Genomic DNA, 19,472 nt, shown 5'->3' with positions numbered 1-19,472 from the left:
CCCATGTTTTCTTTCCTAGAATAACTTAATCTCAAATAGATCTTCTCTTATGATGGTACCCATGCAGATATCTCTGAGATATGGAAAGCAACAAAATGAATTTCTTCTCCAGTGCTGGCCAGTCACTGGAGGAGGAGTCACTGCCACATGAGGTCTCCACAGTGAGTTTAAGGCTTGTGAGAAATTCAAGCATGTCCTGTGGCTAGCCCTGTCAGTCAGTTGTGCTGCCTGGCCTTCTTTGTGGTTCTCTTTTCAGATTCCCTTCATTGTTTGAGAGCTAGCATTAGAGATCTTACTTACCTCTGATTAGATTTCCTGTTTCTTTGTGCTTCTCAGGTGTCCTACCATTTCTGTCATTTCAAATACCTTTTCTCTTTCTCTCTTCAGAAAAGAGCCTGTCCTTTGTTGACTCTACTGTAATGTCCAGAATCACATGGGAGAAGCTTCTTTCAGTGCTATGTCTTGATCCAGAAATCTATGCTACCCTTTATTACCATTTATCTCTCTATTTTATTAAACACTTTCATTTTGCATGAAAGATTTTTATCTCCCGAAATACACAAGTACTTGGTAGTTGGGCCTAGTTAAACACAGAGAAGGATGTGAAATACCAACCCTGGCTTTGTTTTTTTGAAAAAACAACAACAACACTGATTTCTGTTAAGAAAACAATCTAAGATGCTTTATGACATTGTGCAGACATCAATACTGCAAGTAAGTTGATGCCCTTCAACTTTAAGAGACCATCAAGTCAGGCTTGAAAATTCCTAGGCTCTGTGTATTATCAGATATGTCAGTGCATACTCTGGTATTTAGCATTTATATTTAATAAATATTTATTGAGTGTTTACTGTTCAGTAGGGTACATATTTTTGAAAATAAGACTTTTGATGCAATACATGCACATATTTTGTACAAATTCCAGTGACTAAAATTTAGGATACAATAGATTAACAAAATGGCTGATTTGGCAATATGTGGCTGATTTGGCAATATGGGGCAATATTCTGTAGTTGCAAAGAATAGCTCACAGCTCTATTTTTGACCTTAAGAAGCCCCACCCTCAGGAACATTGACTAGGTCCTAAGTCTACGGCACTATTGAGAAGTGGTGAGACCTTTAGGAAGCGAAGCCTAGTGGAAGAAATGTGGGTTATGTGGAATTCCCTTGAAGGGGATATTGAGACCCTCTCTTTCTTTCTTTCTTTCTTTCTTTCTTTCTTTCTTTCTTTCTTTCTTTCTTTCTTTCTTTCTTTCTTTCTTTCTTCCCACCGTCCCTCCCTCTCTCCCTTTCTTTCTTTCTTTCTTTTCTTTTCTTTCCTTCTTTCTCTCTTTCTGGATGCCATGGACTAACAAAACCGTCCCCTTGACATATTCCAACCAGGCCAAAACAACAGTGCCAAGAAACCAAGGACTAAAATCTTTAAACTGCTAGCCCAAATAAACTTTTCCTCTTGAGCTCCCCGCCCCACCGCTGGCGCTAGCTCCTCCTCAGTGCCTGGAGGAGACCGAGAGGGAATTGAAACCGAGAGGAGTGTCAGGAGTGTCAAGAGTGTCAGTGGCCTAGGGTGGTGGCGCTTTGGTGTGCATGCCCTGCAGTCGCGAAAGTGCCAGGGAGTGCTGAGCTAACTGAGCACGCGCCCGGGGAAACACATAGAATGAAAGAAGTAGACAATCTTGAAAGTATAAAAGAAGAATGGGTTTGTGACACAGGATCTGACAACCAGCCTCTTAGTGATAACCAGAAAATGAATTGTGAACACTTAGTTGACAGCCTTTTTGAAGAAGCTCAGAAAATTGGTACCAAATACTTGTCTCCAACTGAACAGAAGAAACAGGTAGATATACATATAAAATTGTGGAAAAATTGGTTCACTGTCAACGGTGACTTTAGAACTTACTCGGATGGTGCAAGTCAACAATTCCTGAACTCCATCAAGAAGGGGGAATTACCTGCAGAATTACAGGGTCTTTTTGATAAAGAGGAGGTGGATGTGAAAGTTGAAGACAAAGTTGTATATTGACAAAGCCTGTGTTCCAACCCTTCTCAGGACAGGGTCATAGACTAGGAAGTGCTACACCAAAACTTGTTTCAAAAGCAAAGATTATTGAAGTTGAAAGTAAAAATACTTTATGTGCTGTTTCACTGAACAACTTGGAACCCATTACTAATGTACAGATCTGGTTAGCCAATGGGAAAAGAATTGTCCAGAAATTTAATATTTCTCATAGGATAATCCACATCAAAGACTTCATTGAAAAGTACCAAGCACCTCAAAGAAGCCCTCCTTTTTCCCTGGCTCTTCCTTTCCTCAGATTGCTAGATGAGACACTCACCCTTGGAGAAGCAGCTTTACAGAATACTGTAATCTTTCAGAGACTAAAAGAAATTGCTGAACCTTTCAGAAAACTTTCATAGAATTGATTTTTGAGAGACTAAGTAGAAATTTTGCAGGGAAATGATGTTTGGAATGGAGCATGTAAAAGTGGGAGAAAGGAGAAGTTTGATTCATTGGACTTTTGGTTTGAGTGCTATTTAACTCTCTTGATGAGAAAAAATTTAAATAATCACAAGTTAGGAAACATAGCAAGAAATTATATTCAACACACGTTTTACCCCAGAATGCTTACTCAAATAAAAGTACTATTATTTTCCAACACTAAAAACAATTTTAAAAAAATACACTGTCTTGTAGGGGATCATACTCCCGCACTTCACACCAACCGTGTGGACTATCTACGAGAAAAGTCAACAGCACTGTGAAAACTCCAACTGTCAAAACCCAGAATTATTAGTGTATTTCAATATCTTCTTATATTAACATCTCTGATAAGATTATCAGGTTAATTTATGACAAAATTATACCAAAACAGATTTGCTTTAGTAAGTAAAAGTGAACCTCTCACAAATCTTTGTGTTTTACTCACCATTTATCAAGTGCTCATTTATGCAACCCAAATAGCATGATTTATGTTTCCAGTTTTTACTATAAAATATTTATTTATTAAAGAATCTAATGACTCACCCCATTAGTTTCCAGTTAGGGTCATTTTATTATGAAGATAGAAGACAGATAAGTTAGCAACAGAGATAACTGAAAGGGACACACCTGGCGGGCTCAAACACCATAATGGGCCTGACATAAAGATTGTACTAATCCTTTATCTCATATGGATATAGAATATGCTGTTCGGTTTTGTATATCAAGTATCAATGTTACCTACTCCTTGACTCTGGCTCTTAGAGATTCTTGATCCATTTTCAAAAGAAAGCCACAAGATAGAAGCCATTTCTCTCTTTTCCATTCTTTAATTATTGTGAAAGTCAAACATATAACTAAGTATTAATTACATGAATATGACAGTCTGTGAAACTTATTTAAATTTCATTTTTCTCTTAACAAAACCCCATGTGAGGAGATACACTTCCACTCTCATATAATTTATTTTCAATTTGTGACTGACTCAGTTTTCCTTCTGTTTTTTGCTGTGTTACCAGTATGGCCAATGGAACATTAATACATATGATATGAGTGTAGTTGGGCTAGTATTGTGTGCTAATCCTACTTTTTTAAGAAAACAGATGTGTACAAACAGAGCTCAGAGGTGGCCTGGGACTTCGGGGATGAGCAGGCCAAGCATCTCCAGCTGTGGAGGGCAAGCTGACAGATGGGCAGGAGGAGGACCCTGGTTGGCCTCACCTTTTGTATCTGCTACTGGCTTTTTGTCTCTAGAACAGGTATGTCCTTTCTGTCCTAAAATTTACCTACCCTACCTTATTCCAATGGTAGCAGACATTTGTTGGTGCATTTTTGCTACATGTGTCATGGAAACTGAGCTGGGTGGAGATCACCTGCTGTTCAAAATCTAATATTTCCACGTGGCTTCCCACTTCCATGGTGTTTGTGGGGATAATCTCTGCTGGGTCCAGAGCCTTGTCCAGATTGGCTGTTCCTGTGCTTCTCATTTTGCACAGTGTAGCTGAAATTATTGTTTGTGGGTACTAGAAGTGTTTTCGGGAAGAGAAAACCTCTCCTGCAAAGACTTGTATTGTCCTCTTCCTCGTGGCTGCTGTGGGCTGCCTTCCCTTTAATGACACCCAGTGTAATCCAGATAGATATTTCTGGGCTGTAATTCACATATTCTATGTAGGATCTTATAAACTACTTTGTAAATCCCCGAAGCCCAGCACAATTAGTGACATTGACCAGCAGTACGGAAACTACATATTCAGTGTGGCGCACCTGACAGTTGCATCTCTTCCCACAGGTGACCTCTCCAGTGTCCTAGTCTTCCTGTTCCTGTCCTTCCACAGATTCCATGGCAGCTGCTGTGCCAGTGGAATCTTAAGATTTTTTCTCATGCTCACCACAGCGAAATTAAAAAGCCTTCTGGCCCCAAGGCAGTGTGCAGCCTGGATTTTCTTTGCTAAGGTTGTCACAGCTGGGTTGTCTGTACTCTTGTTCGATGTGGTCCTGTCCAGTGCAACTGTGGTATGCCTCCTGCTTGGTGGAATTGGAGAAACCTTACTGGTTTTCTCAGAGTGGAAGGGCTCCTCATGAAGATGGGCAAGACAGTGAGTACACATCCGGAGTCCACCCTGCGCTGGCATGGTGTTAAAATGGCAGAACAACACATGTCCTGAGACCACAGAAGGATCTGTGGGTGGAGCCTTCCTGCATGACCACTGGTGCCTTCACCAAGCTGATCTCGGTGGTAGCTAATGATGCCAAGACCTTACTGTGTCTCCCTGCTTCAAGGAGAACTTTCTGGAAGCCTGCTGCAGAGGAATGGTCTGTTACATCTTCGCATGTCTCCAGTTACACCCAGTTCCACTGAAACAGCAAATACAGGATTGCACATTGAAGGTTCTCCCCCCGGAGTTCACTGAGTCTTTTCTGGGACCCTCTTTGCCTTGCTCTCCCCTGGCTTGCCTATAGCCCATTGTTCCACTGCCCAGCCTGCAAGTGGATGTGCAGAGCTGTGCTGCTGAGGTCCGCCATCTGCACCAAGCAGGAGCCCGGGCTGACTGGGAGTTCTGCACTAAGCAAGAAGCCAGCACGACCACTTTAAACTCCAGAGCAAGTGGTGGCCTTTGGTGGTTTATGTTGCTATTTATTTCTTGCTTTTAACCTCTGTCTATACCATGGGGACCAGTTCTTATCCCAGGCAGCAAATGGCATCTGGCAAATGCCATCTTGTGCTTGCCCTTTGCAGTGCCATTTTAGCACATGGAGAGGTCTCAGCCTGGACAGCACCTCACGGTCACCAGGCTCATTTCCATTTCCAGCAGGACTGACCTTAAAAACTTCTGGAAAGTTTTAGACTTTTTTTTGTCTTAAGGCTCTCTGGCAGGTGTCTGTCTGGTTTGGTTTGGTTTGTTTTTGTATTGCATTGCAGACTGTGTTGTTTTTAAAATCTCCAGTCTTTTCTTACTTTGACACCAGTAAGAGATATTAAAAACACAGGGTTTCTCATCACTCCACCCTCCTGGTTCCTTCAGTTTCCATCTGTTTCCTGAGCTTTTTCTTCAAGCTGTCACCTCTGTCTTTTATACCCATGTTCACTTACTCAGCTCTGAGAGCATGGTGGACACAAAAGACTGTGAAGCTAGGGGGTCCCCAGATCTCCAAGTCCCCCCAGTTCTCACTCACTGGGGCTGTCCCTGCTTGGAATCTACAATCTCCTTCCACCCTCTTTAAGCCCAGGTTCAAAGCCAGGGTGTTTGGGGATTTTTATTTGTACAAATAATACGGTTTCTGTCAAGAGAGGCAAGTGTGATTGTGTATTACTACTATCTTCTATGGGCAGAAAGAAAAATAAACTATTTTCTTGGTTAAAAAAAAAACACAAAGCTCAAATGTCAGTCTGCACCCAAATTCAACCAATTCCTGCTTAGTGGCAATGCCAGGCACTAACTCACTTGCCAGCAAACCACCTAACTAATGTAATGTAATATTATAATAACAATAAAATAATTTGCAATAAGATGTCCATTTATCCATTGATTCCATCTTCTTTCCAGTATATTACATTTATCTGTACTCTATTTATAATTTTCTCATCATCTTACTATCTCAGAATGTATTACAATAAGGCTGTAAGACATGAAAGTCCTGTTTTAGCAAAGTAACAAATTGTGATTTAAAGAAATTAGCTTAATGAGTTAATGAAAGTTAGTGTAAGTTGGAACAAGAATTTTAACTAAAGTTCTCTGCTTTTTAATTTATGTATTCTTTAATCTCTTAGATTGCTGGTGTGTGTTTTAAATTTTACATCATAATGAAACTAGTCATAAAAACCAGCTGCAACACTAATTTGGTATTACATATATTGTTATATACATAAAAATCAAATAATCTCATAATTTCAAAGAAAAATCTGAGTAGTTAACAATTTCATAAAGGAAATGACATTATAAGGACACGTACACACATGAGTATGTGGGTGTATATATGTACATATGTATCCATACATAGTATGGTCTATAAGAAGAAATTAATTCGATTTTGCCTCTAGTAGTTGTGTTGCATTAAGCAACTTCAGAAAACTTAACAACTAAAGTTTCCTTGTAAAGCTGACAATAGTTTTGTGTGTGTGTGTATTTTTGCCAATCCTGGGGCTTAGACTCAGGTCTGGAGCACTCCCTGGGTTCCTTTTGCTCAAGGCTAACACTCTACCTTTTGAGCCAGAGCACCACTTCTGGCTTTTTCTGTTTATGTGGTGCTGAGGAATCAAACCCAAGGCTTCACACATGGTAGGAAGGCACTGTACCACTAAGTCACATTCCTAGCCCAATTATAATATTCTTAAAGTGCTATATATTTATAACATATGAAAAAAAAAACAGGAAAATCCATGGTCGTGTATAAATTGAAATAGTTTATTTATGGAGGTAAACATGGACAAATTTTGCTATTAAGTTTCCTGAAGCATTACAATAATAAGCAAGAATGTAAAAAATAAAATTTGTATGTTTCTCCTAAAGTATATCAGAAGAATAGCACATGAGAAAAGTGAACTGAAAAGTTCCAGATTTTGGAACATTTCAGTATCTAAACTATGCTTGCCATATGCAAGAAGATAAGACAAGAACTTGAAACATTCACCAGGAAAAGTTTTAAAGTGCTTTACTTATAAATTAGATTGATATATATTTAAAATTTATACCTGGGGCTAACAACAGATTTTAATCATTGAGGAAACTATAAAGTATTCTTTAAAAATTTCTAGAAAAGGGCTGGGGATATGGCCTAGTGGCAAGAGTGCCTGCCTCGTATACATGAGGCCCTGGGTTCGATTCCCCAGCACCACATATACAGAAAACGGCCAGAAGTGGCGCTGTGGCTCAAGTGGCAGAGTGCTAGCCTTGAGCAGAAAAAAGAAGCCAGGGACAGTGCTCAGGCCCTGAGTCCAAGGCCCAGGACTGGCCAAAAAAAAAAAAAAAAAATTCTAGAAAAAATTCACCACAGGCAAAAATTGGAGAAAAAACAAAGAGAATAAAAGAAAATAATTACAATGGCTGGGTATATGGTCTAGTGGCAAAAGTGCTTGCCTCGTATACATGAAGCCCTGGGTTCAATTCCCCAGCACCACATATACAGAAAATGGCCAGAAGTGGCACTGTGGCTCAAATGGCAGAGTGCTAGCCTTCAGCAAAAAGAAGTCAAGGACAGTGCTCAGGCCCTGGAGTCCAAGGCCCAGGAATGGCCAAAGAAAAAAGAAAAAAAGAAAAGAAAAGAAAAGAATTACAATGAGAATATGAAATGCTTTTGAGTTTCAATAGACCGAAAAAGATGACAGAAGACACACTATAAAGAGATAATACATGAAAAGTTTCTCCAATTCGCAAAAAAAAAAAAATCATAATAATAATGGTTAACCAACTTATAATCACACCGTGGTACTTCATCATGAGTATTCGGAATACGATATTAAACAATGCATATTAAAGTGGACGAAATTCAGGGGAAAAAAAGAGTACCTTAAAAATATTGTATGTGGTTCAAGAAGAAATGTATTCATTACATGATATATGTAACTTAACCCCTCTGTATATCATCTCGACAATATCAATAAAATACATTAAAAAAGAATACAATGTATATCCTACAAAACAAAGTAAGCATGAAGAAAGGGATGGGAAGAGGAGGAATGGGTTAGATTGTTGAAAGGAATCACATTGACCAAGATACACTGTATTTATAAACTGCCTTGCTAAATGGCTGCTGGAGCCAGCCAACAGCTAAGAGGGAATCCTGATTGAGGGGGCCAGGATTAAAGAAAAAGAAAGATAGACAAGAGAAAAAAGAAGACAAGAGACAAAAGGTGGGGTTCTGGAGGTCTGCAGCTTAAGATTGAAACTCAAGACTGCAGCTAGGTTTATTCTTAACTTCCAGTTTATATGCAGTTTTGGAACCAGGAAATAGCATACGGTTGCTAAAATCAAGAACACAAAGAGCCATTGAAGTTTGCAACATTTGATAGGAGTAAACACAGGATGAGGTTGATTAACATAGGAATGTACTCCAGCTGACATATTAAAGCAATTCCTGGTAGGGGCAGAGATACTAGTAAACAAATGTCCTTGCACTTAGCATATCCTTGTGATGGCAACACAGCCAGAGATCAAAATGAGATTAACTGCTGGCTCCCCTCCTGACAAATGGCAACTGCTTAAAGTTAATTAAAACAAAAAGATGCATTTTTGTTTTAGGTTAAAAAATGAAAAATGTACTCATTATCTTACTTATGCAACTGTACCTGCTGTACCCGCTCCGCGTATAACATTTACAATAACAAACTTTAAAGAATATGGCGTGTATGTGTGTGTGTATGTGTGTGTATGTGCGTGTATGTATGTGTGTGTGTGCAGTGTGTGGGAACATAGGGCTTTGTGAAAGCTACACAACCAGTCTACCTATGAGCCACTTTCCAAGGCCAAAATATTACATTTCTATGAAATACGATATTTCTAAATTCAGCTAACTGCTTTTTCAAAAGAAACAAGGTAAGGCAGCATATCATTCAAGTTAACCTTCAATGAATACAATGAAAATGAGAGCCAGACCACATTTTGACTATGTAAGACCTCTAAAAGTACACAATAATCTCCAGGGGGCCTCAAAACACACTCTAAGAACCATTGAAAAAAATAAAAATTACATTGATATTGTAATCACTAAGATGATGACTTATTAAAAGTACAAAGAGAAAAATACCTTAGCCAAAAATTATAAAACTTGAAAATTAACAGAAGGAAAATACGTGAGACGATACCAGAAGAAGGAATTAATTGGGGTATACAGGTAAATAAAATAACTTTGTTCCTGTGTTAGATTTCATGCTGCTTATAACATGTAAGCCAGTGCATAAAGTAAAGCAGAATCAAAATGTCAGGTTTTTATTTCATTTTAGAAGGCATATTAAAAGCATCAGAGTATAAAAATCTAGAAATAAGCATACCTGGAAAACACACTGAACACATATAAGGCAAAAAATAAATTGCAGCAACACGAATATTAGAATGCAGACATAAGGCAAGGGTCAGTTCTAGAAATGAAGAGGAGAACCTCATGACATAGAAATATTATATCTACAGAAAAGACATAGCAGTATGCCTGAAGATATTCTCTCAAAGCATAAATGAAAAATCAGTACAGCAACTACAGAGTTGACAAACAGCCATATAAGCTTTAGCATAATTTCCTGAATGAACAACAAAAAGCCAAATTCCCTTGGGGAATCTAAACTTTTAACATTCACTTAATGTACTTACTTTCTTTTTCCCAAAATACCATTATAACAAAAATTATGTACAAGCACATTGGAAATTACCAGAAATGGTCACAATTATGTAATCATTATGCTATTATATTTGGGTTAAAGTTTCAAATAGTTTTATCCTTCAAATGGTATACTCATGTTTTAAATTGAGTTAAAGAGGAATGGTAAGAAGAGTTGGGTTTTGTTGAGCTATAGTATCAGAAAAGCACTTAAATAACAGGAGTGTTGAGGAACTCAGCGGTAGCCTCTACTGCAAACTACTGGGGATGAAAGGGCATGAGTGGACAGGCACAGTGAATATCACAGCTTTACTTGGAATTGTTACATCTGCATACCAGCATTTGAAAAAATATACAAAATAAACTATATATCTTCAAATGTATTAGATGGGTGTATACAATAATAAACTGTGGTTTCACTGTACATGGCAAGTAAAATTATTAAAAGAGCATTCCATAAAACAACAAGAATGGTTCTCATGGAACATAATGTTAACTAATTCAAATGAACTCTAGTAATTTTATCTATTTATATTTTATTTTCTTAAGTAATTGTACAAAGGGCTTACCATTCAACATGTCAGTTTATGAGTACACTACATTTTGATCAGTATCAACCATTTCATCATCCCCCCATCCTCCCAAACCAATCCCTCCATTCAATTTTCCTAATTTCACAGAATATGCAATAAATGCTAATAAATATTATTTCATCTCCTACGCTCTTAATTCATCTGCCCCTCTCCCCTTGACCTTCTCTTTCACTTTTTAGGTACCAGCTTCCTGGTATTAGTTTTTATGCTGTGACTTAATTCTAAGACGTCACGCTATTTTAATTTTCTCTTGCACATACCATAATTTGGTTATTATGTATGTATGCTACCTATACATTGGTATTTATTTGTTTGTTTTAAATTTATTCTTTTTTTATCTTTAAGTAGTTGTACAAAGGATTCATCTCAACATATCAATTTATAAGTAAATTGTACATTGACATTATGTCATTCCTTCAATCCTTCTATCATAATAAATAAATAATAGTGATTATTAAATGCATTCTTCACTAGGAAAAAGAAAAAGAGTGGTCTGGAAAAACGAGATCCTCATTTGGTAAATTGTTGGGATAATGCTCACTTTGGAAAATAGCAAGCCAGATGATATGAAAAGAGGATGATGCAAAGCAGGTACAGTCTTCCGTGTGATCCTGTGATTGACACAGGAAGCTGAACTTGAATAATTACGCTGAGCATTTACATTTTAAAAGTTTCTGCCCTTGTGTGTGGATATGATGTCCCAAAGCTTTGTCCCTATGGTAATGACATAGAAATGTTCAAGGCCCTTCAAGAGGTGGCCTGAGCTTGAGGTAGCCAGGTCCCAGGGGTATAACTTTCAGCAGGAATTAATGTACAGGTTGTCGGGGGTATTACGTTTCTTGGGACTGGTTAGGTCGTTATAAATCAGGTTTGTGTTTCCCTGCTAGTTCTCTTGTTTGCACTCATGTTGCGGTTCCAGTTGCTCTGCTAAGACAGATCAAATGGCTACGATGCAGTCCCTGGTCCTCTGCTAAGACATATGACAAGGCTCAGATGCCATGTTCTTGTCCCCTGCTAAGACACAGCACATGGCTACAGTGCAACCCCTGGTCCTCTGTTAAGTCACAGCACGTGGCTCACATGCATTCCCTGGTCCTGTGTTAAGACACATCATGTGGATAAGCTGCAGTGCTTGGTCCTCTGCTAAGACACAGAACATGGCTCAGATGAGGTCCCCAGGTCCTGTGCTAAGAGAGAACACACAGATCAGTTGCAGTCCCCTGGTTCTCTGCTAAGACACAGCATATGGCTAAGATGTGGTCCCCTGGTCCTCTGCTAAGGCACATCACATGGCTAGATGTAGCTCCTGGTCCTCTGTTAAGACACATCACAAAGCTAAAATCTGGTCCCCTGGTCATCTACTAAGACACCTCATATGCTCCTCTGGAAAGCAAGAGCACATGGCTCAGATGCATTCACCTGGTCCCCTGTTAAGACACAGAACATGACTAAGATGCAGCACCAGGTCCTCTCTTAAGACACAGCACATTTCTAAGATGCAGTGGCCTTGTCCTCTCCTAAATCACAGCACATGGCTAAGACATAGCACCAGGTCCTCATCTATGACACATCATATGGCTAAAATGCAGTGCTTGGTCCTCTGCTTCAACAGAGCATATGGCTCAGATGGGGTCCCCTGGTCCTGTGCTAAGACACATCTCATAGCTCAGATGCAGTCCCCTGGTCCTCTGGTTAGGCACAGCACATGGCTAAGATGGGGTTCCCTGGTCCTCTGCTAAGACAAGTCAAATGACTAAGATGCAACATGGGTCCTTGGCTAAGAAACAGCACATGGCTAAGATGCAGCCCCTGGTCCTCTGCTTCGACAGAGCACATGGCTCAGATGCCATCCCCTGATGTTCTGTTAAGACACAGCACCTGGCTACGATGCAGCCCCTGATCCTGTGCTGAGACATAGCACATGTCTAGGATGTAGGGTCCTGGTCCCTGTTAAGACACAGCACATGGCTAATATGTGGTTTCTGGACCTGTGCTAAAACAGATCACGTGGCTAAGACGCAGACCCTACTATATTCCTTCCTTCTCTCTCCCTTTCCTCTTTCTCTCTCCCTTTATCCTTGTTTTTCATAATGCTAGGGACCTAAACCAGGACCTCTACTACAGAGCTACAATTGTATTTATCATATTTTTCCATTTTAAATAGTCTTTAATTTTTAGAGAAAATTTAGAAAAATTGAATAGGAAGAATAGATTTTCCAAAATTTTCTACCACTCATATTTGTGAACTCCCCATTATCATCCTCTCCTCAAAGAATGACACTTTTTTGACATGTTCTTTTTACTTAATTTTATTGGCAAGGTGATGTACAGAGGGGTTATAGTTACTTACGTAAAGTAATGAGTACATTACTTGTCAACACGTTTCCTATTAGGATTCCTGCATACCTTACAATCACAGGCATATTGCACCACAGAATTTTTTAATTGTAAAGATGGTATGTATGAATCCTAATCTTTGCCTGCCACGTAGCTAGGATTCTAGGCATGAGCCATGATTCCTCGCCCCTTTCTAAGATTCCTAATACTAGGACATGTATCTAGTATTTAGCTCTCATTGGCAGCGAGACAAAAGATGTCAGCTAGGTATGACTGCATAATGAAAAGAAAATCATGTTTTGCTATCATATGTTTAGATATTTCATTTTATTTATTTATTTACCTATTTTTACCAGTCCCGGGGCTGGAACTCAAGGCCTGAGCACTGTCGCCCTCTTTTTGTTGCTCAAGGCTAACACTCTGCCACTTGAGCCACAGAGCGACTTCTGGCTGTTTTCTGTATGTGTTGTGTTGTGCTGGGGAATAGATCCCAGGGCTTTATGTATACAAGTCAAGCACTCTATCACTAGGCCATATTCCCAGCCCCTGTCTTAGATAGTTTAATTTCTTGCTTTGGAAATATAAAACAGAGATAGATAAATCTTAATCCCAGAGTGTGGTCACCAGCCAATGACCACTGCCACTCCTGACCTTGCCCTTTCTGCCTCTTGCTCAGTCCTGCTGCAAGGAGAGACATGGGTGCCATTCAGAAGAGGGCCAGGTAGGCTACACATGAGGTACAGGGAGATGTGAACAAAGGAGGCTGGCTTTAGCTGGACTGTGATGAGGACTCCTCCTCCTCCTCCTCCTCCTCCTCCTCCTCCTCCTCCTCCTCCTCCTCCTCCTCCTCCTCCTCCTCCTCCTCCTCCTCCTCCTCCTCCTCCTCCTCCTCCTCCTCCTCCTCCTCCTCCTCCTCCTCCTCCTCCTCCTCCTCCTCCTCCTCCTCCTCCTCCTCCTCCTCCTCCTCCTCCTCCTCCTCCTCCTCCTCCTCCTCCTCCTCCTCCTCCTCCTCCTCCTCCTCCTCCTCCTCCTCCTCCTCCTCCTCCTCCTCCTCCTCCTCCTCCTCCTCCTCCTCCTCCTCCTCCTCCTCCTCCTCCTCCTCCTCCTCCTCCTCCTCCTCCTCCTCCTCCTCCTCCTCCTCCTTTTTAAAGAAGGTGCTGACTGGAGCTGAGTACCTCAGCTGGAAAAGAACTGAGACTAGGCTAGCCCAGGACACTTTTTTCCGGGAGTCTGTGAACGAAGAGAAGGAATGGTATCCTTAGCCTACAGTGGGCTGTCAGATGCAAAGGAACAGCAAGGGCAAAGGCAGAGTCTCCCTTCTCAGGCACTCTCAGCTCCCACTCTGCAGGACCATCAGGAACTGGGAACCTGGCTTTCCTGGCTGGAGAAGGGCTGCTTCTCTGGAGGCTCTCCCTAGAGTGCTCTGCAGAGTGTCCCTTCCTGGCTGGGAGGCCTCCCTAACCATGGAAACTTCAATTCCTTGAACTCTGAGTACCATCACTTCTTTTCTCTGAAAGCTTCATCAGAGAAGCCCTAAAACAGCTGCCACTGCAGAGGTGACTGCAGCCTGACTTTCCCACCCACTGAGCACTCTCCTCTGACTCCTCCAAATGAACCCTGAAACACAACTCATGAGTGAAATAAAAGCAAAATAGCTTCTGTATGAATTGCTTTCACTTCATGACCATTTATCCCAGATCCCTTTTGTAAAGAGGTGTCTATCAGGAAGTACTAGTTTCCTAAAGGTTGAGCTCAATATATGACTCAGTTTCCCTTCCAGTTTTTTTTACTGATTGCCCTTGTGAAGGATTTTTCCTAGACAATTTTGTGTGGCATATGTTAGCAATTAAGCTGAGTAAAACAAGGAGTAATTTACAGGTGACAAGATGAATTAAAAGTCATGGAAATACAGACATGGTAATATATTTTTAGTCCAAGCACTTGGGAAGCTGAGGCAAGAGGAGTTGAAGGCAAGTCTGAGAAACATGCAAAGCAATTCCATCTCTTATTAAACATAGACTCCATCTGCTACAAATGTCCAACAGAATGCAAAAACCTAAAGATTTGTTGTATATGTTTATCATGAAAGAAAGAAAATAGCAAAATGGAGGGTAATCCCAGCTACTTAAAGGTGGAGACAAGAGGATATGGTCTCATTAAGCCCCATGGAAAAGTGTGAGAGCCCTGTCTGATCATAAATATTTAAAAAACATTGGAGGGAGGCTGGGAATATGGCCTAGTGGTAAAGTGCTCGCCTCGTATACATGAAGCCCTGGGTTCGATTCCCCAGCACCACGTATATGGAAAACGGCCAGAAGGGGCACTGTGGCAGAGTGCTAAGCCTTGAGCCGGAAGAAGCCAGGGACAGTGCTCAGTCCCTGAGTGCAAAGCCCAGGACTGGCCAAAAAAAAAAAAAAGTGGCACTGTGGCTCAATTGGTAGAGTGCTAGCCTTGAGCAAAAAGAAGCCAAGGACAGTGCTCAGGCCCTGAGTCCATGCCCCAGGACTGGCAACAAAAACAAAACAAAACATAAAAAGCATTGGAGGAAAGAGTGGGGGGAGGGGTGACATTGTGCAAAAAATGTCCTCTTAGCTGTGCACTGGTGGCTCATGCTTGTAATTCTAGCTTGCTCAACATCTCAAACAGTATGCTTATAAAAATTCATGTGACTATTTTGAATTGAATTTAGGTTTTACAAGCTAATATTCCAAGCTTGCTGAAACCTGTGAAACAGCTGTTGTGAATTATTCCACCAGTGAGACACTGTGACTTTCACATTAACAATTTAGCTGCTGATATTTCCAGCCAACTTCCACTACCATATCATGTCAAAGAATCCTGAATCCTTGTTCGGAAATCTTCAATGCCTTGAAATGTTGTTAGGTTCATATTACTCAGCACCTTAAATAGTGATTATGTAATAGTTCAATCAACTTACAACCATTAATATTTAGAAGCTGATACTGCCAGGTAGCGTCTATAGGCATATTGGGTAAAAGAAACTGGAATTCTTCTTCTCAAGACTTCAGATTAGGGCTGGGGATATGGCCTAGGGCAAGAGTGCTTGCCTCTTATACATGAAGCCCTGGGCTCAATTCCCCATCACCGCATATACAAAAAATGGCCAGAAGTGGCATTGTGGCGCAAGTGGCAGAGTGCTAGCCTTGAGTAAAAAGAAGCCAGGGACAGTGCTCAGGCCCTGAGTCGAAGCCCCAGGACTGGCAAAAAAAAAATAAATAAATAAAATTAAAATTAAATTAAATTTACAAAATAAAATTTAAAAAATGACTTCAGCCCAGTGAAGCACCTTTACATTCAAGATACTCAGAACCTCAAACCGAGTATGCTTGAATGTGTTCATTTGGCTAACATCAACCATTGAGACTATAGCAGCTGATATTGCAAGTTGGCCACCATAGATCTATTTGGTTCAAAGCAGATCAATACAGCTTTTCTCAAAATGAGAACCCAGTTAATCACTAATGGATCCTTCTGCTCAACACCTCAAACTGAGTGAGACTGCAAGAAATCACACAGCTAATTTGAACCACTTAGGATTTGTAAGCTGATACTCTTGGTTGGCTGAAGCCTCCCAATTGAGTTGAAAGGAGACTGAAACAGCTGTTGTGAATTATTCCATCTGGTGAAATGCTGTTAGCTTCACATTATATCCCACTTCAAACTGAGTGAAAGTGTATGAGTTCGTTTGACTAGAAACAACTGTTTAGTATTTAGAGGATGGTATTTCCAGTCATCTTCATTAGCATATCAGGTGAAAGAAACCTAAATGTTTGTACTAAAATCTTTAATACAATAAAATGCTTTTAGGTTCATGTTGCTCAGCACTTCAAATTGAGTAATTTTGTAATAATTCAGTCAGCTAACATGAACATTTCAGTATTGAGAAGCTGATTTTGCCAGTCAGCTTAATAGGTGTATGAGGTAAAAGAAGTCTGAATCCTTTACCTGAAGACTACAAGCCCGCAAAAACGCTCTTGAGTTCAAGTTACTTAGTACCTCACACTGAATGATTTTGTCCTAGTGGAATTGTCTAACATCAACCATTTGCTGTTTCGAAGTTGATATTGCCAGGTAGTTTCCATAGGCATAATAGGCAAAAGAAACAGGAATTTTTCTTTAGAAGACCTGAATACCATTGGTTCACATTGTTCAAAACCAAGTGATCTTGAAAGCATTCTTTCAGTGAAGACACTGTTTAGAATTTAGAAGATGATATTCCAAGTTAGCCACCATGACTCCATTCACGCCAAAGCAGTTTGATACAGCTTTTCTCAATAAGATGACACAGGGAAACACTATGGACTTCTCTTGCTCAACCCCTAAAGTGAGAGAGTTGTTGTGGCTACTTTGAATGAATTAGCAATCATAGGCTGATATTCCGAGTTCACTGAAACCAAGCAATTAAGTTGAAGTGACACTGAAACAGTAATTAAGCATTATTCCAGTCATTGCAACATTGTGAACTTCACATTATTCCAGACTTCAAATTGAGTGAAAGTGTAAGAGTTCTGTTGGCTAACAACAAATGTTTAGTATTTACAGGATGATACAGGCCTACGTAGAGATAACCTTAACCATATGCAAAAAAAAACCCTCTAAGATGCCAAATTGTAACAGAAAGTAAAGTACTGTAGTTTCTTTTAAATTTCACATGTATTTTGCTTCTGGTTGTTGCTACAGAAGTCATTTTTACCCTAAAGCTTACCCTTCCCTAACATTAACCCTAACCTGAACTCAAAAACTCGGCCTAACCATACCTAATGACCTGTGAATTCTATAGGAGAAAAAAAAACAAACTTTTTTTGTATCATTCTGATATTAATGCACTTGATTCTTGTTAAAAATATATATTGAAATGAACCCCATGAAATGGAAGCAAGACTCCTTTTTTGTTGTTGTTTCGGTTTTCTTTTCATTTTGTCTTTGTTCAGTTAGCTGTCTTTGGAAGGGTGAGTGGGTCTCAGAAATGAAGGGACAAAGAGGAAACAAATGCAGCAGTGATACTAGACACAATGTTGAAGATGAGCCACACAACTTGTGGGTAGAGACAGGAGGGAAAAACTGGGAGTGAAGAAAGGGGTGATGTTGTCCCAAAAGAAACGTCCTCCTTACCTCACTATAACCTGACTGTACATGACCATTATAATAATAGTTAAAAAAAAAACACAACAACTAACTTCTAGAAATTTTGAAGTGCAGCTGTGGGTCAAATGTTAGTCTTCAGCAAAAGGAGCTCAGGGACACAGCTTACTAAGTAGGCAAGAAATTTCTCAGTTTCCTTAGAAATAGCAGAGTTGATAAAAAAATTATATTCTTTTCCTGAAAGCAGACAGTCAAACTGAATTTGCTGCTTCTCCTCCTCTGACTCCAGCTCAACTATAATCTTGACTAGAAAACTAAGGATTAATTTCTACCAGCAGTCCATGGTCCATTTGTAAAGCTAGCTCTTGAATTGACACCAGGTGAGAAGAGTCTCCTCATAGTAAGAAGAACAATCAGTTGCTTTCAACAGAAAGACCTCCTAAAGAACTCTGTTAGGCGGGATTGTGGCTTAGCAGTAGAGCACTCGCCTAGCATGCATGAAACCCTGGGTTTGATTCCTCAAGCACCACATAAACATAAAAAGCCACAAGTGGTCCTGTGGTTCGAGTGGTAGAGTGCTAGCCTTGGGAAAAAGATGCTCAGGGACAGCATCTATCTAGGCCTTGAGTTCAAGCCCCAGGACTTTCAGGGAAAATAAAAAAAGAACTCTGTCAAAGGCACCTAATATCCATATTCTGGTAATTAAGCCATTAGAGGTCTAACAAAAATAATTTAACTTAGAAAAGAAACTTAAGGGCTTCATGGAACATATTCCTTAGCAGACTGAGAAATTGACAAACTATTAATTTGATTATTTTCCACTAGTTATCTTCTCATCCCAAATTCACCATTCTTCCTTCCTTCATGGAGTTTGAAGTATTTGAGCTGATCCTCTGGCTGTACTGATGTTGTCACAAGCCCCAAATACCTGCCTAAATGTGGACTCCTTTTATTAAGCATGGATATATGAGTCACTCTACAGCCTTCATTAGTTTTAGCAGGGACTTTCACCATATTGGTGCTGTTGTGAAGTCAGTTGATGGAATGAGTGTATGAATCACCTGTGGATGAGTAAACCTTCCTCCCAAGGAAAGCAGGTATAACAATTGAGAGCTACATTTTTCATGGTAATTTAGATCAGAGTAAAGACTCAGATAACACTCTTTATATATTTGGTTTTTTTGACCAACTAATAAGGAATCATCTTTGTTGTATCTAAAAAATACATTTTTCTTGATGCCAATTGTACAGATTACACAGAGACACCCTTCCATATTTCCTAAAATGATGGATTATTGGTGGGAGTGCATTTCCCACATTTATGAAGGTTTGACACTGATGGGTTTATGGGGTTTACTCCTTGCCTTTTAACTCCCTTCTTGTTTTTCTTTTTCCAGAAATGTTTTTATTATTCACAGAAAAACACATAAAGAAGAAAAACTAAAACCCCGAAAGCATGACCAGGCCCTGGTGGCTTACAGCAGTAAAGCTAATTACTCAGGAGGCTGAGATCTGAGCATCATGGTTCAAAGTCAGGTCAGGAAAGTCCATGAGACTATTTCCAACTAATCCTCAAAATGCTGCAAGTGGAGCTAATATTCAAGTGGTACAGCAGTATCCTTGATCCAGAAAGTTCAGGGAAAGTTCTCAGCCCT

At 39.9% G+C, this 19,472-nt stretch overlaps 2 pseudogenes; both read left to right on the top strand.

Moving 5' to 3' along the window:
- Nucleotides 1-1,612: 1,612 nt before the first annotated feature.
- On the top strand, nt 1,613-2,418 carry LOC125367305 (annotated as a pseudogene).
- Nucleotides 2,419-3,668: 1,250 nt separating this feature from the next.
- Nucleotides 3,669-4,657, top strand: LOC125367303 (annotated as a pseudogene).
- The last annotated feature ends 14,815 nt before the right edge of the window (nt 4,658-19,472 follow it).

Source organism: Perognathus longimembris, chromosome 18 (assembly GCF_023159225.1).
Source record: "Perognathus longimembris pacificus isolate PPM17 chromosome 18, ASM2315922v1, whole genome shotgun sequence".
Lineage (NCBI taxonomy): Eukaryota > Metazoa > Chordata > Mammalia > Rodentia > Heteromyidae > Perognathus > Perognathus longimembris.
The sequence above is the reverse complement of the archived record's forward strand: the minus strand, read 5'-3'. Positions and strand labels throughout refer to the sequence as shown.